Source organism: Mizuhopecten yessoensis, unplaced genomic scaffold (assembly GCF_002113885.1).
Source record: "Mizuhopecten yessoensis strain PY_sf001 unplaced genomic scaffold, ASM211388v2 scaffold10237, whole genome shotgun sequence".
Taxonomy (NCBI): Eukaryota; Metazoa; Mollusca; class Bivalvia; order Pectinida; family Pectinidae; genus Mizuhopecten; species Mizuhopecten yessoensis.
In genome coordinates, this window is record NW_018408446.1 from 158440 (window position 1) to 180686 (window position 22247).

Here is a 22247-nt window from a genome sequence, read left to right on the forward strand (position 1 = left end):
CCCACTTTACTATAACATGAGTGGTCAGTAATAAATGAATATCTAAAATTTCTCACTAATGATTTTGTAACCATATACATGTTATTACATATGCCATAACTTGATTACTGATCATCAAGCTAATATATAAAATAAATCTGTCGTACAATGATGGATTCCCAGTACAGGTGGTACATCATTTTATAGGTGCAGGTATTTCCTGAAAATACTTAAATGATCCAAAATGGGTCATTTAATCCAGATGCGCTGTTGTGTTATATAATTACTTTATCAGTGAAATTAAGGGCATATTTCTGATTACTCGTATAATATACCTGAACTATATACCGACATTCATGTACGGTCAAAAATAAAGCCCATTTCAAATGAACTTTTAGATAGTCAGTAACAGTTGTCTATACCTGTCTGGTTGTAACATGTTAACATCATTACTGACTGTTCAATTCATTGATATCCACAGACTCACCATCTTATACACACTCTTTTAAGTGTGATGTCATCTTAAATACTAAGTCTGCTTCAGTGACTAATATTCAGTCTTCTTCGGTCTGTGTCTAATATCAGTCTGATGTCCTATACTCAGTCTGATGTCCTATACTCAGTCTGATGTCTGATGTCCTATACTCAGTCTGATGTCGGATGTCTATTACTCAGTCTGATGTCCTATACTCAGTCTGATGTCCTATACTCAGTCTGATGTCTGATGTCCTATACTCAGTCTGATGTCGGATGTCTATTACTCAGTCTGATGTCCTATACTCAGTCTGATGTCTGGTGTCTAATACTCAGTCTGATGTCCTATACTCAGTCTGCTATTCTGATTTCTAATACATAGTCTGATGTCTAATACTCAGTCTGATGTCCTATACTCAGTCTGATGTCTGATGTCTATTACTCAGTCTGATGTCCTATACACAGTCTGCTAGTCTGATGTCTAATACTCAGTCTGCTAGTCTGATGTCTAATACTCAGTCTGATGTCCTATACTCAGTCTGATGTCTGATGTCTATTACTCAGTCTGATGTCCTATACTCAGTCTGCTAGTCTGATGTCTAATACTCAGTCTGCTAGTCTGATGTCTAATACTCAGTCTGATGTCCTATACTCAGTCTGATGTCTGATGTCTATTACTCAGTCTGATGTCCTATACTCAGTCTGCTATTCTGATGTCTAATGCTCAGTTTGTTACTGTCTAGTTTCCTATACTCAGATGTCTAATAGTCATTCTTCTACAGTCTGATGACAAAAGTAAGAGCACATATACATTTAATAGGTAAAGTATATACACAAAACATGTTTGTCATTTGTGCTTGCAGATACAAACAAAAAAACAACTTTATTTACAGAATGATTTTAACTAATTTATGCAATGATTCCATATCAAAGGTTAACCCTAAGCTATAAAACACAGACTGAACTAGTATTCACACATTGTAATAAAAAGTCTGTAGCAATGTGCAAAACAAAAATAGTTACAAAGGGAGACAACTCTGTCTTACAAAATGTACATCCTAAATCACAGATCAATACTAGAGCTACTGCCACGGAAATGTTAGCTTTAACACCATGGCATATGAGGAAACTATCACACCCTCTAATGTTAGGCTAAATATGGTGACCATAACAACCCTTAAACATCGCACTTTACACTCACAAGTGTGATGAGTCGTCATAGAAACAAAAAGAGGGAAATATATTACTTGTCATGATACATAGAGACATATTACAATATATTTAACTGTATGACACAGTAATGTTGATAATTTGCTGTATTACAGATGATGGATCTGGCCACAGAAAGGATGAGAGTCCTTCCACAAGGACAGGTCTGTCAGTTGTAAATGAGTGATAACTTGTTGATGGTGCTGAGTGTGAGGAATCCAGACTGGTAGCACCGTCTGATCTAGCATGTCATTAGTTCACCAGAAGGTGGCCACAGGCCTAAGGCAGTGACCACTGGCTATCTATTACCAGGCCTAATCAGGACCAGTTGATAAGGTGGTCAGCCACTGTTACACACTGTTACAGCTAGGATTGGGGAGAGTCCCTACACTGACTACTGTCTACAGCTGTGAAGATCAATGAAGGGGTGTGGCCAGGCAAGAGTCCACCAGAGTGGACACTGGTCATAATGGTCACTGGTCTCGGTCCTCTGCACTTATGTTATCCGAGCTGGCCACACGGCTTATCTCCTGGACCAACTCAGCATGTTCATCCAGCATCTTCTCCAGGTCCTTTTTACGCTGCTCTGCGTTCTCCTACAATGACAAGAACTTTGTTAAAAGACAGATTACAACACTGTACAACTTTTGTCTTTCCCATTTTGCTCCCCTTATTCCCATAGACTTTTGTCTTTCCCATTTTGCTCCCCTTATTCCCATAGACTTTTGTCTTTCCCATTTTGCTCCCCTTATTCCCATAGACTTTTGTCTTTCCCATTTTGCTCCCCTTATTCCCATAGACTTTTGTCTTTCCCATTTTGCTCCCCTTATTCCCATAGACTTTTGTCTTTCCCATTTTGCTCCCCTTATTCCCATAGACTTTTGTCTTTCCCATTTTGCTCCCCTTATTCCCATAGACTTTTGTCTTTCCCATTTTGCTCCCCTTATTCCCATAGACTTTTGTCTTTCCCATTTTGCTCCCCTTATTCCCATAGACTTTTGTCTTTCCCATTTTGCTCCCCTTATTCCCATAGACTTTTGTCTTTCCCATTTTGCTCCCCTTATTCCCATAGATTTGTTTTCGATTCTTGATACATTTGACTGACCACACATTAATGTACAATATCTCACTTTTTGTGACAATGGCACAATCAACATAACTGATCAAGTTGTGGTGACCCTTAATCTTCTGCCTGCTGGTTATTATTTTTCACATCATGAACAATTAAATCAACATGAAATTTATTGTGGTCACAGATTAAAGCAGGGGAATATCTAGATGTCATGCAGCATGTTTGTGAATGGGTGGATGCTTGCAAATGAACCTTGGTACTGTATCCACATGTGTGTGCATATGATTTTCATCCATACAAATAATTAAATACAAAAATATCCATTCTTTTGTTTTTGCAACAGCTGAAAGTTTAATATATAAATGAAACTAGGAAACAGTCACATTGCAAATCAACAGTATAGAAAATATAGTTGGGGGCTGTTTGATGTTTACATGCAATGTGCAGACAGTTTTTCTTATAAATGAGTACACGGGTATATCAACAGAGGAACCTATAGCCACTAGGCATGGCATTTACTGACACTAAACTGATTACTGTCTCATCATGCAAGCATTGATTATAGATACACAACTAAAATAAACAATGTATAGGCAGATAAGCAATGCTGGAAAAACACAGATTAGTACAGAACATTGTTATATAATATAAGGCAGCAGAGGTTTAAATACTGAGAGATTGGCATATATAATCCAGTCCATCAATAACATGAGTTATCTAACTATTAACTGATTTTATAGCCCCCAACTCTTACACTATCAGTAAGTGTATATCCCCCTCAACACTGCTAGTTTTTTTTACAGCATTAGTAAATACCATACCACAAGTTTGTGTAGCCCCCCCCCCCCCCCCCCCTACACTTCAATTGTTTTACTCCCAACCCATATAATACAAGTCTGTATGTTCAATTCCCTTGATGGTAGTGTAATTATCAGCCCTTGTGATATTTCTGTTTAATTCCTGTTCATTATCAAGTTCGCCCCATTTGTCATTTGTAAATTCACCTGTCAGATACAGACATGTGCTACAGCAGTCGACACCTGTAGTAAAACCTTTACACAGGTGGTATAACACCATTGTCATACCTGTCTTACACCTGATTCAGATATAAAACACAATATCCTGTTGTTTGTAATGATTCCTAAAGCCTAGACTTAGCTGTAGTTATAAGTAGCAAGTCTGTTAAAACTGCTGACTATAGAAAGCAGATTAAATGAAAACAAAAATCTGACAAATTCTTCAAATTTGTCCGCAACACAATAAAGGCACTTCCTAAATAAAAACAAAAATCTGACTAATTTTTTCAAATTTGTCCGAAACACAATAACGGCACTTCCTAAATAAAAACAAAAAACTGACTAATTCTTCAAATTTGTCACACACAGATGGGACAATCTCAGTAAGCACTTATGTTAAAAACTCCGGGTGGATAATAAGCTTGTTTTGATAGATTTAAAGTCTTACTAAGGGGTGTGTGTGGATGTGCAGTATGATCTCTCAGATTATATAAGGATTAATTATACACAGCAGATTATGTCATTTATTTTTTTAAATGTACCAGGTTTTTTTCATTATTTTCTCACTTTCACATTTTTGTATGAAGTTCAAAAGGAAGATTGGTGGTGGGGTGGGGGGATGGACTGGTCTTGAAACCCAATGCAGTAATAATTGGTCAGTACATTGCCATAATTATCAATCAGTTTGTTTGCACTCTTTTTTATATTTACTATATTTTCAACTTTATTTATTTTCAAAGCAAGACTTATTTTTGTTGAAAAGTGATGTATGGATATATTGGGCACAAGTGATGGACAAATATTTTATGTTTTAGAAGAGAGTTTTACATTAAGATAATTGATTTTTGTTTTGAGATGAAGAGCTGTAAATCTGGGCAGGCTAACCAGGCTGTATATCCTGTTTGTGTACACCTGCTTCTTACAACTGTTTGTTTGTACCTCTCTCTGACGTCTGTACAATGTATCTCAATTGTTGGCCATTAAATGCGATATATTCTTCCCTTTTTACGGCACGCAGGTCTATTAATAACAATTTTGTAAGATGCGGTTGCCTGTATTTGGTGCCTGCTAAGTTTCAGACAGCTGGTCAATACTGCATGACGTAGCCTGTAAGCTCACCCACCCAAAATAACTTTTAATCTGTAAATATATATAGGTATATAGATACCATTCCCCTGTAAATGTCAGGGAACACTACCAGACTTAAGACTCCAAGGTTCTTCCTGATCAACACACAAACATCCAGCAACTTAATAATTCACAAAAACTTGATGAGTTCTATATATAATTCAAAATGTATCGAAGTTGAAAGCTAGGTAAAAAGTCTCCAGTGTATTGAAGATAAGTCCAGACAGATGGATGCCAATTTAAAAAAAAAAGAGAACTGAAATACACACTATGAAGAAGACATTTTCATCGTTACAGGTATTTGTTTGATCTGATAATTACTTAGTTAAGAATAGCTAGCATGTAGACAACTCCAGGATTGGCAGCGATACAGGATGTGCACTACAGGGCTTATCAAATTATTTTGTAGTAGTTGATGATATAGCATACAATGATGGAATTCCAGTCTATGGAAAGTCTACTTCCCAGCAGGTACCTCTTCTCACTTAAACATCTACATAGAGACTGCTTGCATCAAAGTAAACTTTTAATTCAAGCTGCATTGTTGGTCAATGAAAGCTTATATACATAAGATTTATTGTTAAAAAACAAGATTTTTCTTTGATCTGTTTGCTTAAAAAACCCTTATCCTTTCAGTTGGTTTTCCGTTAAAATCACACCGGGATGTTTGTTTTATTGTCTGAAAATCACCACTGAAATGCAGCATTCACAGTACATAATAGTTGTTTGAGTGTGACATTTACTGCACATCAATCATTATAAACCCATATACCAGCTGTTGAGACCTGTAGATTACAGAAAGGTTTCCAGTGCTTCCAAAAATGTGTTAAATAAACCTGTCATTAAGTTAATTCTGGACTTCTGGACAAGACGGTGAGGGGGTAACATACTCAGATAGGTGTGTATATTCTAGGGACTTACCAGGTAGTCTTGTAGCTGTATTGTATGATAAATCATTCCTAGGGATATAATCTAGTAGCTATACTGTATAATAAATCTTTCCTAGGGATGTCCTATACTCAGTCTGAGTATAGGACATCAGACATCAGACTGAGTATGGGACATCAGACTGAGTATAGGAATAGCTACAAGAATTTGTCCCTAGGATATATTTATTATACAGTATAGCTTCTAGATTATATCCCTAGGAATGATTTATCATACAATACAGATACAAGACTACCTGGTAGCTGTATTGTATGATAAATCTATCCTAGGGACATAATCTAGTAGCTATACTGTATAATAAATCATTCCTAGGGATATAATCTAATAGCTTTACTATATAATAAATCTATCCTAGGGACATAATCTAGTAGCTATACTGTATAATAAATCTATCTTAGGGACAAATTCTTGTAGCTATACTGTATGATAAATCTTTCCTAGGGACAGTCTTGTAGCTGTATTGTATGATAAATCTATCCTAGGGACATAGTCTTGTAGCTATACTGTATAATAAATCATTCCTAGGGACATAGTCTTGTAGCTATACTGTATAATAAATCATTCCTAGGGACATAGTCTTGTAGCTTTACTGTATAATAAATCTTTCCTAGGGACATAGTCGTGTAGCTTTACTGTATGAAAAATCAATTCTAGGGATATAGTCTTGTAGCTATACTGTATAATAAATCATTCCTAGGGACATAGTCTTGCAGCTATACTGTAAAATAAATCATTCCTAGGGACATAGTCGTGTAGCTTTACTGTATAATAAATCTTTCCTGGGGACATAGTCTTGTAGCTATACTGTATAATAAATCTTTCCTAGGGACATAGTCTTGTAGCTGTATTGTATGATAAATCTTTCCTAGGGATATAATCTAGTAGTTATACTGTATAATAAATCTTTCCTAGGGACAAAGTCTTGTAGCTATTTTGTATAATAAATCTTTCCTAGGGACATAGTCGTGTAGCTTTACTGTATAATAAATCTTTCCTGGGGACATAGTCTTGTTGCTATACTGTATAATAAATCATTCCTAGGGACATAGTCGTGTAGCTATACTGTATAATAAATCTTTCCTGGGGACATAGTCTTGTATCTATACTGTATAATAAATCATTCCTAGGGACAAAGTCTTGTAGCTATACTGTATGATAAATCTTTCCTAGGGACATAGTCTTGTAGCTGTATTGTATGATAAATACCTAGGGATATAATCTAGTAGCTATACTGTATGAAAAATCTTTCCTAGGGATATAGTCTTGTAGCTGTATTGTATGATAAATCTTTCCTTGGGATATAATCTAGTAGCTATACTGTATAATAAATCTTTCCTGGGGACAAAGTCTTGTAGCTATACTGTATAATAAATCTTTCCTAGGGACAAAGTCTTGTAGCTATTTTGTATAATAAATCTTTCCTAGGGATATAGTCTTGTAGCTGTATTGTATGATAAATCTATCCTAGGGATATAATCTAGTAGCTATACTGTATAATAAATCTTTCCTGGGGACATAGTCTTGTTGCTATACTGTATAATAAATCATTCCTAGGGAGATAGTCTTTTAGCTATACTGTATAATAAATCTTTCCTAGGGGCATAGTCTTGTAGCTTTACTGTATGAAAAATCAATTCTAGGGATATAGTCTTGTAGCTATACTGTATAATAAATCATTCCTAGGGAGATAGTCTTTTAGCTATACTGTATAATAAATCTTTCCTAGGGGCATAGTCTTGTAGCTTTACTGTATGAAAAATCAATTCTAGGGATATAGTCTTGTAGCTGTACTTTATGGTATTTAAATCCTAGGGACAAAGTCTTGTAGCTATACTGTATAATAAATCTTTCCTAGGGATATAATCTAGTAGTTATACTGTATAATAAATCTTTCCTAGGGACATATTCTTGTAGCTATACTGTATAATAAATCATTCCTAGGGCCATAGTCTTGTAGCTATACTGTATAATAAATCTTTCCTAGGGACATAGTCTTGTAGCTTTACTGTATGAAAAATCAATTCTAGGGATAGAGTCTTGTAGCTGTACTTTATGGTATTTAAATCCTAGGGACATAGTCTTGTAGCTGTAATGAATGATATATGTTTCTTACATAGACTAGTAGTTGTGCTATGTGATAATCTTTCTAAGGAACATAATCTAGTAGTTGTATAATCTTTCTAAGGAACATAATCTAGTAACTCTACTCTCTGATACAACTTTCGTTTGGGTTCGTCCTTCTTAAATGGAATTTTCTGTAATTTGGAATTTGATTTTAATTCTTCACAAGATTCAGATGCACACCCTTTTCAGTAGGAGTATAACTATTCATAAAGTAGAAGAAGTTGCAATATCAATTTGATCATTAAAATTACAATAATTAGTTACTCTGTTATTTGCATACATTGAGTTAGTATCTACATGCAGCCAGGTTAGAGTTTGCATGTAGTTTCCAGTCTCTGACAATACACTGAGAAACACCAATGATTCAATACGGTATTTAGATAATCAAACCTCTGTTCTTTTTGCACTGTTAAAACCTGATAAAACTAACCAGACACTACCTATGGTCTCCCTCCATTTAGCCCCTCCCAGTTCTCCTACTGTGTTCAATAAAACCCCACTTACCAACCTGGGGTCTGATAAGCATGTTATATTGTTACAGTTGAGTGTATAGAAGAGATACACTGGGTATAGACCCTGCTGATGTTCTGACACCTCAGTATAAAGATAGAGCAGCTAGGCCACATGAAAAACTCTATCCGTCCATCTTTTATCGCCCCCTGTCTCTTCAATCTCCACTTGGACACTTTATGTATAAATATGATATCAATCAAACAATTTCTGACAGTTTTGTTAATATTTAATGACTTTTTATGAGCAAAAGAAGTATGAGGTCAGATTGGTTAATGGTAAAGAAGTGATGACCTTTGGAGGTTCAGATGGACAGAAAGTAAAACCAGCAATCTAACATACGTACTGTACACATGGGGTGACATGTATAACAGCTCTTGTCCTGAATCAGTCCAAATAACCCCAGCAATGTAACAGCAATGTGCAAGATTTATGTAGTCCTGTCCAAGTTCCAACTATCCAAGAATCCCCGCAGAACCATTTTATTCTGGGAATGTCCTGTGTAAAACTGATCCAGGAATCGCCAGCTTCTGTAACAGTTTCTGTTCTTTCTAGATCCAGCTACCCATTAAATAAGTTTTTATCATATGGTTCAAACTGTATCCCTGTATGACAGTTCTTGTCCTCTTTAGGTCCAGCTATATCCTTGCATGACAGATTTTATCTCTTCTTGGTCCAGCTATATCCTTATAATCATGACAGTTCTTGTCCTGTCTAGGTCCAGCTATATCCCTGCATGACAGATTTCATCCCTTCTTTGTCCAGCTATATCACTGCATGACAGATTTCATCCCTTCTTTGTCCAGCTATATCCTTATATGACAGTTCTTGTCCTATCTAGGTCCAGTTATATCCCTGTATGACAGATTGTATACCTTCTAGGTCCAGTTATATTACTGCATGACAGAATTTCATCCCTTCTTTGTCCAGCTATATCCTTATAATCATGACAGTTCTTGTCCTGTCTAGGTCCAGCTATATCCCTGCATGACAAGTCCAGCTATATCCCTGTATGACAGTCCCAGCTATATCCCTGTATGACAGCCCCAGCTATATCCCTGTATGACAAGTCCAGCTATATCAATGTATGACAAATTTTATCCTGTCTGGACCTAGCTCCCTGTACAATGTTTTTTTCCCCCCATATGTAAGCCAAGCTATATACCTGTACATTTCAAATTGTATAATGCTTTTTTTTTTTAAATATATCCCCATATATTTGTCCTGTAAAGGTCATTTTCTACATTGTAACTGGATGTTTTGTATAACTGTTTTTATTCCATCATTGTACAATCTAGGTAATAAATATTGAAAGACTATTTTTTAGAAATATTGCATATTGGAAAATGTCAGAGGACACAGAAAGGTAATTATTTCTTATTAACCTCGTCCACCTATCTCTGCTGGTAGACCAACTATAATCCAGGCTCCTGGCCATGACATTTTCTTGCTCAGTTAGCATCCCTGTGCCAGGATGGGTGGGCTTGATTGGGCTTTAATCGGATGAGTTGGTTATTAACTACAAATCCAGCTAACCACTTCATTGTAACATATGGTATGACCACATCTCCATGGTATGCCGGTCGATTCAGCTTAGATTTTGTTAGACTACTCCGACTGAATCAGAAACATTTTTGCCGACAGGGATGTTTATAATCTCATCTCCTCATGATGGAATGTAGCGTAGTATTACCTACTGCATTGAGAAGAATCAATCAGGCTGTCAACAGGAACAATTTTTATTGTTTTATATCATTTTTCATATAGTCCATTTTTCAGCCGCAAATTAACGCATTCATCCTAATATCTTATATTTTGAGAACAAATTTGTTTCTCATACAAGGGTAAGATTGTGGAGCAAGTTTACTGACACTTGAGTCTTCAATAGCAGCACTTAAAGTACATGCATGTACATCTTTAGAGATATATTAAATACTGCAGTAATATATTACAATTATTGTACATTCAAAAAGACAAAAAGGTACATCGACATTCTAATGACTACATTGTTTTGCTACAAACAGTTGATATTTGTGATATGAACACAGTTTTCAAGGAGTTGGGTCATGTAGATCATACTGACCTTAAGCCCTGGACAAACTATTGTAATTTTTGGTGTTTGAGGTCAAATACTGTCATACTGACCTACTTTTGGTATTCAACCATCTGCCATTGCAAGATGTACCTAACCATGAATACCAAATTTTGTAACTCCTGATGAAAAAAATATAGGAAATGAAATCCAGACAATCAATTGGTTATAGGTCACGATGACCTACTTTTGGTACAATGACACTCCATCATTGCAAGTTAGACCTGCATATCAAGATATGAAAATTGGTAACTTAAGTTGAAGATATGCCCTGGACAGTACTTTGAAATGGAAGGACAGAGAGAAAATGGAACATGTAAGACAAAAGATGGAATACAGAAAGATTGCAAAGCTTAAGCCTCCTTGGGTTACACCGGTTCTTAGGAAACTGCATGAAAAAAAGGAAGTAGTTTGCTAAATGCAAAATACACTATTAATTCATGAACCAATTTCTTGGACACAAGCATTTACTTCCAAGCAACAATTTGCAAAAAGTGTACCTTAAGCATTTTTTTCTTCCATATGGAGAGATAATAGTTTTCTGTCATGTTTCTAGCACCTGCTATTGTACTGAAACACAAAGCTGCTGATGCTGCAGAGACTGCAGTACATATCTTGTACTAACAATAGATTCCTGCAGAGACTGGAAAGTCTTCTGTCATTTGTCTAACATTAGATACTGTTCTGAAATAGCTGTTACAGACAATGGAGTATTATATCTCATTCCTTACATCTGATTCTGTTACGGAGGCTTTAAAATAAATATGGACACTGAACATTTAGACATCATATGTCTAGCCTGAAATGGAAGCTTTAAAGACTTAAGCTTAAAACTCATCAAACAAATACTCATCAGATCTATCTTGAGTTGATTGTCTCAGAGACTTGAATCATTATAAGATAGTTTTTGCATTGTTATGCTGATCGAGCCTGTCCTGACCACAGGGGCAAGTCACAGACTATGAAAGTATATAGGGGGTGGGAGTTATTGCCTCTGTGGTCCTGACATGGTAAGATAAGGTTTCCTTGTTGAGCTCTATCAAAAAATCTATTTTCAGCAACAGATTATCATAAATAAAGCAAGCACAGAAAAAAAGCTCAACATCTTAGCTTTGATCAATATCAGTCCAATTAAATAGGAAAATACATATAGCCCTGCATTACCAGTTTTATAATGATGGCAAATGACCAATGGGTATTTGTTAGTGTTATTTATGCCTGATCAGGCACACTGTCATTGCTGGGTTTGTCTATGGTTGAAATGGCCACAAAACCTGATCTTAACACAGTAATAGTGATGACCACACGTGTCAAAGTTAAGGCCCAGAGTCTGATACACATCATGATTGTCAGGGAATCGTGGCAAACCTCCAATCAAGTGTTTTATAAGCTGGTCTGGCCAAGTACACCGACATTTAATTGATTCTTGCCCTTATATGGCCATTCATGGGCATGAGATTGACAGGTACAGGAAACCCTATTTTCACGCTGATTGATAATGAACGTTACATTAGACCCCCACTGACCAGCCCTAATCTAATAGTAACCAGCACCGCATACTTCTATCTATAAAATCCGGTTCTCATTTAAGATAATATTTCAAAATTTGTTGATAAATGATTAAGCAAACCTGAAAAATTTCACCACGATGTTTTCAATTATTCACGCTTCGTGTATAATGAATGGTGTCATTACAATCAGCTTAAGTGCCTTATATGCAACTAAGCTTTTAATACCGTACCTTACTTTTGGGTGACCAAATTAGTAATGAGAGTGGACGAAAGAAGTCATTGCATGGGCTCTGATTATTGCAAATCCATTTACGGCACAAGGCCTTGTCACTTGTTGGATTGCCATGGTTACCATGACAGCCAAGGCAATCTGGTTGGTTTTGGACCACATGTACCAGTGTAAATAAAAATTGCTGTTCTCAGACCTGTGAAACCTACTCTGGTAAATACAGCTGACCATTTATACCTAAATTGGTCATGGCCTAACATGATAACTGACCACTCTCTGACCTGTGATACCTAGACTGGTCAGCGCCTAACATGATAACCTAGACAGGTCAGGGCCTATAACATAATAACTGACCATTATCTGACCTGTGATACCTAGACTGGTCAGGGCCTAAACATCCCCTACCAATCTCTGACCTGAGATACCTAGACTGGCCAAGGCCTAAACATCATAACTGACCACTCTCTGATCTGTGATATCTAGACTGGTCAAGGCCTCAACATCACCTACCACTCTCTGACCTGTGATACCTAGACTGGTCAGGGCCTAACATGATAACCTAGACAGGTCAGGGCCTATAACATAATAACTGAGCATTATCTGACCTGTGATACCTAGAATGGTCAGGGCCTATCATGATAACTGACCACTCTCTGACCTGCGATACCTAGACTGGTCAGGGCCTAAACATCCCCTACCAATCTCTGACCTGAGATACCTAGACTGGCCAAGGCCTAAACATCATAACTGACCACTCTCTGATCTGTGATATCTAGACTGGTCAAGGCCTCAACATCCCCTACCACTCTCTGACCTGTGGTACCTAGACTGGCCAAGGCCTAAACATCATAACTGACCACTCTCTGACCTGTGGTACCTAGACTTGTCTGGGCCTAAACATCATAATTGACCACTCTCTGACCTATGGTACCTAGACTTGTCGGGGCCTAAACATGATAAACAGTGATGCAAATAGAGAAATAGAGATGCAAAACCACTCTCTAACCTGTGATACCTTTACTGGTCAAGGCCACTCTCTAACGTGTGATACCTTTACTGGTCAAGGCCCCTCTCTAACCTGTGATACCTTTACTGGTCAAGGCCACTCTCTAACGTGTGATACCTTTACTGGTCAAGGCCCCTCTCTAACCTGTGATACCTTTACTGGTCAAGGCCTTAAAATGAAAACTGACTGCTCTCTGACCTGTGATATCTAAACTGTTGGACACAAAGTTTGATTAAAAGGATGTTTACAGTTTATTAGTTATTGGAAAAAGATACTTTAATCACTGTGTGCTGTCTTCCACAAAGAATCTTAGTTTTTTATTTAATATCTGATACCATGTGTGGTGATTAGCTTGTATAAAATATCCTTGATCACTTTTATGTAGGCTTCTCTTACTTGTATGATAAACTACATATATACAACTAGGCTTCATCATGACCATGTAGTAAAACTGAAAAAAATACTTTGTAAATCACTGACATGCACAAGATCATCAAAGCAAAATGTCACAATCCCCTCCCTCATCATGGAACATATGGTAATGACATCGTCTTACAGTGCACATGCAAAACCTGCTTACAGGTAGGTAATCAAAACAGGTAATAAAAGCCTGTTACTAGTTAATAGGATATTGTTGTTGAGGGTAATTAGCCTGGAAGTCTGATGCCTGGCTGCCTTCAATCTTCTCCTCCACTTAAAACATATGTTACCTGACCCACGGGAAAATAATCCCTCACTTTTCCAACAATCCATAACAAAATGCCTATAGGAGCTGAATGCTGATGAAAAGCTACTAGCTAGCTGAGCATTTTTTATTAATGTACATTGATGTGCATCTTTTACAGCCATTCCCTTTCTTCCTATTTTCTCTCAAGGATGTATTCTTGGTTAATAGCCTGATGATGTAGATATATAGAATATCGTCCTTTGTCTATGATACATATTTGGCCTCATAAAAATTTACCAATATGATGTTCATAACAGAAATTGGTAAATAATTTCAACTTGAATTTATTTACCAATTTCCGTTATGAACATCATATTGGTAAATTTGGGCTATCTTTCTTGGTGCACCTTTTTTCCAATGCGCATGTGTAGATGCCCTACCATAGCAACAAAATTGCGTTGCTATGCAGAAATAGACGAAATATGGTGTTTTGGACAGTAAGCATGCAGAAATGAAAGCCTTCGCATGTGACAAATAAAAATTTCTTTCGACGAATAACACTGGTTTGACAACGTTTAAGCATGTCAAATTTTATTTTGTTTGTTGCATGCGGAGGCTTTCAAAATTTAATAAGTGTTTACTTAATTTCCTTCAAAATGGTCAATTTTCAACCAAATAGCGCACACCAGACAATATTCACACATTTTTTATGAAAATGCTGGTTTATGTAAACCAGTTGTCGATTGAATTTCATATTTCAATACTTCGTTTATTCTAGATTACGAATATAACAACTAATTCAAAATCCTTGATGATGTCGGAAATGACCTTTAACGCCCCTAGTCCTTTGCTAGCATCATACAAGAAAATTAAGACAGACCTGCTTCATTAAAAGTGTTACACGAATCCATAAGAGTATCATCTTTACCCAGTGTTTAATTATAAAAATGAGTATCATCTTTACCCAGTGTTTAATTATAAAAATGAGTATCATCTTTACCCAGTGTTTAATTATAAAAATGAGTATCATCTTTACCCAGTGTTTAATTATAAAAATGAGTATCATCTTTACCCAGTGTTTAATTATAAAAATGAGTATCATCTTTACCCAGTGTTTAATTATAAAAATGAGTATCATCTTTACCCAGTGTTTAATTATAAAAATGAGTATCATCTTTACCCAGTGTTTAATTATAAAAATGAGTATCATCTTTACCCAGTGTTTAATTATAAAAATGAGTATCATCTTTACCCAGTGTTTAATTATGAAAATGAGTATCATCTTTACCCAGTGTTTAATTATAGAAATGAGTATCATCATTACCCAGTGTTTAATATAAAAGATGACCGAGTCATAAATGAAAGGTGTAAATTCAAGTATTGGCTGATTTCTTTCGAGTTTCTATAAAAAAAAAATCAAAATATACAAGAGTTTACAAGTAAAAGAGAAATCTAGATATCAGGATAATTGGTCTGTATTAATTACAGGTAAAAGCGATATCTAGATATCAGGATAACTGGTCTGTATTTAGGTAAAAGAGATATCTAGATATCAGGAAAACTGGTATGTCTTACAAGTAAAACATAAATATCTCTACCATGGAGAAATAATTCATTTGTATTACTCATCAAAGTGGAACAACATCAAACTGTCGGATGCATCAGTGAATAAAGCACACTGCATCTATATATAGAAATATGTAAGTGTTCACGTGTCAACATTTACTAGTGTTTCTAGATATGCTATACATGTATTTTAGGAGTTAGTTCAAGCAGAATTTTTAGTCTTCAAATTAGCAGAGAATCATCAACATGCCATGCTTCTATCACAACCACTAATACAAACCATACAACATCAAGTACAATAGTGTGGAATAAATCTCACACAAAGTTGGTACATGTACCTAGAAAGAGGTGGAATCTCTTAAAAATCTGTTTCAGTACTATGTAGATTTTATATGAATGAAGATATGATAAATTGATTAAAACTCTAGGAATGACTTATATTGTGTGAAAGGTTCCTCAGATGTCACGGCGTAAATTGCAACGTTTTAAAATTGAAATTTTTGTAGCATCAACAACAGAAGCAATATAGAGCCGATATAAACTGAAAGATGAAAAACACACGACTGACGAAAATAGATTTCTTGGTCTAAAATAGAAATAGAAATGATTCTGGGAGGCCATTTGTATCCGATCACTGGATGGAATGCTGTGGCAGCCTCGGGGGATCACTGATGGTATACAATGACTGTCTCAGACAACATCTGTATACCGGTTTACTCAATATCTTATCAAAAACACAAATTCATGACCATGCAAATAAGTTTTATATTCATCTGTAATTCACATACCAATCCTTTCTAAAAGGAAATTCAAGAAAACATGTATCATGTTTAGTCAAACAGGTGTCTTCACTAACAGTCAACAGTAGGGCTATAGTTATTACTCACAAATTCTAAATGAATAGGAACTCTAAAGCATTAGACTAAATATTGATGAAAAAAAATGAGAAATGAAATATGCAAATAATTTCACCAGGTTGGTGCAGTGTACAACTTCTAAATACAGTGTCCATGCTTTTGTTAGGTAGGGGAATGTTAGACAAGAGAAATGGCGGAAAATGACGGGATGTGCAGACGGTGACTACTCCATTACATGCTATAGAGACAGTGATGGTGACTTTTGGTTTACCTTTATACTCTCTATGTAGGCCTGAGATACTCGGGACTTCTCTACCTTTTCACTAATGGAAGCCTTACGAACATTTCCTTTAAGAGCAGCTACAAATAAAATGTCAAATCATGTTGTAATTAATTTGTTAAAGGTTAATATTATCATGAACACATCATACAAAAACAGTTAATCATGTTAAAAATTCCAATCCAGTTATTTCACTGGACAGGAGATTAACCATTTGTTACATTTTTACCAAGTTATTCACTTGCATGTATGACAGTCCTATAACACATATTTCACGCAATGATTGGCTTTCGCCTAAAGGATGTCAGTGATACAAATGACTATCATGGTTACGTCAGACCAAACAATGTCAGCTTTGATCAGTGGTGTTAATTACCCAGCACACCTGTCTGTTCCCAAAATAAAACAAAACGCCCATAGATTTTGTAATGCTCACAAGGATATTTAGAAAAATATGGCAAAATATTCTCATTAAAAGAAAGATTGCAAATATTTCCATATTTTGCATTCAGCATTTGAGAAGACAACACCTTTGCTTTATATAACATTTGGATCTAAGACTGCTTCATACCAAATGTCATAAAATAAGATAAACTGTTTAGGAGGAGTCAAGTTTTAAAGACTTAAATGCCAAAATTATCCTCTTTTGGGCCCAGCCCCTAAACACCTACACTCTTTTTTCACACAACAATTGATTTCCAGGTCTCACGGACCAAGGATGCTTCATGGTTTATTTGTTTGATTTCTGTGTATTTGTGCTATTGTGTGGAGATCTCAATTGTTTCCATTTTATTACCAAGGGACCAAGTCCCTAGGGGTGAGACCAGACCCCAGCACGGATCCTGGTAGCATGATTGTGTGCATCTCAACTATTTCTATGTTATGGCCCAGAGACAATATCCTCAAGGACCTCTAGGACCTCAGTGGCAATCATGGTAGCATGATTGTGTTGGTCTCTTCATGCCAAGAAACTGTATGCTTGGTTATAGGTTGGGGATCTTGACCATTCCCAAATTATGATCTAAGGATTGACCCCTGTGACCTTAAAAGTACCAGCAGGTCAAAGGAATTTATGTAAGGACTTTATACATACACAACCAATACCATGTATCTACAGGCCAAATATCCTAACCCTGGTCTTACTGAACTGGACAAGATATGTAAAGCTTTCATTTTAATAGCTCTTGATGACATTTTACCCCTGTCAACATACAAACTTGACCTTTGACCTTCACAGAGTAAATCAGAAATTAATGGATTCTTAAATTTTAAAAAAGATGCTGTTCAAACAAAATAAAGAAGAATAGATGATAGCTGACGGATACTGGACACGTGCTGTACCATACCCAAGTTCACAGGTATTGGTGCTTGTTTGTAACCGATGTGCTTGTCTGCACACATCAAAACTGAGTAATTCTGCCACACACAAACAAGAATTTGAGATGCCAAAATATGATACTTATGTAAAAAAGGATCTGTCAAGCAATATAACTGTTGAGAAGTTTGTCACAGACTAATCTGTTATGAAGTATGGCACTGATCAAGTCAGTGTGTAATATGATGACAAACATCACACTTAATTGGATCTGGAACCAAAGCTATTTAGAGGGAGGAGGGTGATACATCAGTCTGTAAATGATAGAGAAGCCTTAACAATGAGACCTTGGGTTGTCAAACACGACTTATCTATAATCAATCAGACAGAGAGACGTTCTAAAACAATATTTCTATATATCATACCTTACATATACCTATCCTCCAACATGTTTCTTCTTTCATGTCTATCATCGCATTACAGAGTACATATTACACACTAATTGGTCCTAAAGTCATTTAGCTATTATATAGGCATATCAAAAGTCATTTACTTATTTTAAGCAACAAGCATGAAGTTGAATATTGTACAAAACCACTTTGACCAGCTCTCTTCAATTAGCATAACTATTTGACATCCACCATTCCTTCCTATTCAAATTCTTATACCACTAGTCTAGGCATCTGACTGTGAAAATGCATATTTTATTTCTGAAAACAACAATTGATCAAATACATTTGCGCCAGAAATTTCAATTACAAAATAAATGCTGCTGCTAAATGCAATTTTTCATTTGAGATGTAAATAATTTGTTGTGTGGCATTGGTCTAATGGACGTTCAATGACAAAAGACACTCTGCAGCTTCCTCTGAGGAAGATGACACAGCAATGCCATAAAACTCAACACTGGTACTCGGCATGCTATTCTATCATTTTGTAATGACAAATGAAAAAGCTGTCTGGTTTATAAATATCCCAACAATTGAGTTAAGCACACAATGAATTCATCGCACACGAGATATCTAATCTGCTTTTCTCAGGGCTCCATCAATCCACCTAACACAGGCAAATGTCTTTTAACACAAAAATGCTGTTGGTTGTCAATGGATTAAACACACCAAAGGTGAAGAGGAATTCTACTTGTGCTGGTTCAATGGAGAATGTTTAAAGGAGCTGTGTGTAACAATAAACAATTGTATAATCTTCAAACGACCACAGCTTCCAAGCTTTCATCTAAATTTAGAGAAGTGGCAAAAAGAATGAAAATAAAAATAGGCATCAAAGAAAATGTCTGTGTTACCACAAAAGAAACTGATCTTTCTTCATAAATATCAACATTCAGAATATGTGTAGTAGTTTTAGAATGAGACTCTCAGAAAAGGTCAAGGTCATTATAGAGTTGGATATCATGATAATGATAGCATTTAAGTCATTTATCTAATTAACTAATGAGCTGATGCCTTCCACGAAGACAATTCCTGTAACGCATTTAGAAAGGAAACAGGCAGCTATTGTTTCTGTTTTCACCAGACTCCCAAGTAGAAAATAATTATACCACTACAACATATCATTTTACGTTTTCTTTTCTTCATTTTACAAGTTTTTTCCCCAGCTCAGAAATATTTTTAATTTAATCTATGAAGATATAATTCTCCGAGACATGTATCTGTTATTCAATCAAAGGAAACGGCTATGCAGGCTACGTTGTGCAAATGTCCTAAAAGTTATTTGCAGGTGATCTTTTTACCTTAGGTTACTTAATACATGATGTAGGCATATATATCAGGCATACTGTTTGGAGCTGTATGTACAAATCAACACTAATTATCTTAACTCTCTGTATATGTTTTTCTATAAATTGATCATGCTTCAGTATAACTTCTAATGTAGATACTTGCCAAACATACTTATAAGTTTTCCCACTATACTTAAAACATGTTTTAATTTGAACTCTTTGGTGTGTTTTGATTACTTAGTAAAAAAATATTTTTTGAGATGGCCAATTTCATTCATAGCTGAGGGAGTAAATTTAAATATGACAGAAATTGCCCATTTATATATACGCATAGTGAATATATCTATGACTTTTCGAAGGTATGTAATCTATTTCAAATGTTTTATCGTTAAATTCAGATGGCCTATAGAATGGTATCCTCATATATTTTCAGCGTGTTTTTTTCTAAATAGTGCAAATAATATCACTACATTTTGAAATTCATATCCTTTACAACATATACCAGAATGTGTTTGTGTGAAATCTGATCAGAATGTATAATGCTGGTGTTTTTTTTATAGCGTACATGTTTAGGATGATTCCTGTCATAGTGTGGATAGCTCTTAGGAATAGAACACGGCTTATGTTTGTAATGTCGATACTTGGGCAATTACTCTTAAGAACAGTATCTGATTTAGATTGGTTCTATAGCTCTAGAAAAACCATGACCTTCTCGGATGATATTAAATTTACTTAGAATGGTTCAGTCCTGAGATAAAAATGTGTAGTCAACCAAACCTAATTTTATGACATGTGAATTGGAAAACTAATCACGATTAAGTAAAGGGGATCGGGAATCAATGATAATCGATGATTACATCTACGACTGACTTACAGAACCTAGTACATGGAACAGACACAGATCTCTACCAACACAGTACACCCTTTGTATAATCCAGCCACTTTCATTACCAGCTGGAAGTAACTGAATTACTGGGAAAATTTCATTTATTTCTTAAGAAAAAGGGAGAATTGTTCTCAAAAGTATTGGCTGGACAGTAGGACAACCAGACTCATTATGTGTCCATTAAGGTAGGAAGTCACAGTGCTCTGTGTTATATATCTCCAATGAAGAACAATAAAATATATTGTAATATACATTGTCCATTCCATAGGAGAGGCTTGTATAGGCATTACGCCTGTTGCCCAATTCCTTTTGAAATTTGTATAAGATGCAATATTCAATAAAATTCTTGTGAAATGAAATGAAGAAGAGTTCCAATTTGTATAGAATTTATCTGACTGCATGACTTGCTTGTCCATTTACTATAGCAATGAGTTATATACTAAAGAATGATATCTATTATGACTTCATCTTTCATAAAAGGACCTATTGAGTATTATAAAGCAGTGAGCTTATTCATTGTGCTACCATTTATGATATTTATTATGTTAATACTTTTCTTCAACATTACTGGGAATAATTTAAGTGGTTTAACTCCCAAAAAAGACCTACAACCTGTACACTTAGTGTCATTGTATGAATATAGTAGAAATAACATGACTAACTTTATAGGTCTGTAAACCACAGAGAAATGGCGAGATTCTCTCTCCAAACAAGGCCTGGTTACATGGGGAGAAATGGCGAGATTCTCTCTGCAAACAAGGTCTGGTTACATTGGGTATCGAACCTACTGGTGGACAACGTTCACTACAACCCTAGTACATCACTTCCTTCTATATAGATGGTGTACACCACTACGGGCCTTGTACACTGTTTCTTTCTATCTTTTGTATCCAACCTACTGGTCCTTATACTTTCTATATTGAGTATTATCTGACATAATGGCAGACACATCTTGTTCCTATATAGTGGACTCTTTTACCTACTGGTATGTATGGCCGACTATAAAGGGATGACATAATAGAGAAATCAATTGATGAGTCAATTTCTCCAAGATAGCCAGACCCACTTTAATGTTGGAGTTGAGGTACTTATAGATAGAACATCGCCAAAATGGCTGGTGATGATTGGAGTGTAAGGCTGTCCTATTGATCCCTGTGTGAGAAGGACTGTAAGACAGCTGACGACATCAAACAACCCGCAGCCTGATGTATGACGTTCTTTAGAATAATAAGGTTCACCATAAGACCTTCTCCTTCTCTGAACCCAATCAATGAACTGGCGCCAGCAAACTAAGGCATATCCAGTTTTGTGTGTGTTTAACTTTGAATTTAACAAAATTGATTCTTTTAATACCAGGTATACCATTCCCATTCACCTGATGCTGGAGAGGCATTCAATTTAGAGGAAAAGTTCCCTTAAAGTGCACCTAACACTAATGGTACAGGAATTAATTAGTTTTCAAAGTGACCTCACTATTGGTACAGAAAACACCTGTCAAAATGTCCTCACTAATTGTACAGGAAACACTTGTCAAAGTGACCTCACTGACGGTACAGGAAACACTTGTCAAAGTGACCCAACTAACGGTACAGGAATTCGAAACACTTGTCAAAGTGACCCAACTAACGGTACAGGAAACACTT

The 22247-nt window shown here is 35.8% G+C and overlaps 1 long non-coding RNA gene across 1 annotated transcript; it reads right to left on the reverse strand.

The window, feature by feature from the left end:
- Positions 1–1196: 1196 nt before the first annotated feature.
- On the reverse strand, positions 1197–16768 carry LOC110459856. Its single transcript, XR_002463937.1, has 2 exons — positions 16660–16768; positions 1197–2258 (listed from the first exon to the last, which is right to left on the reverse strand). It is a non-coding gene; the product is annotated as an uncharacterized LOC110459856 (long non-coding RNA).
- Positions 16769–22247: the final 5479 nt, after the last annotated feature.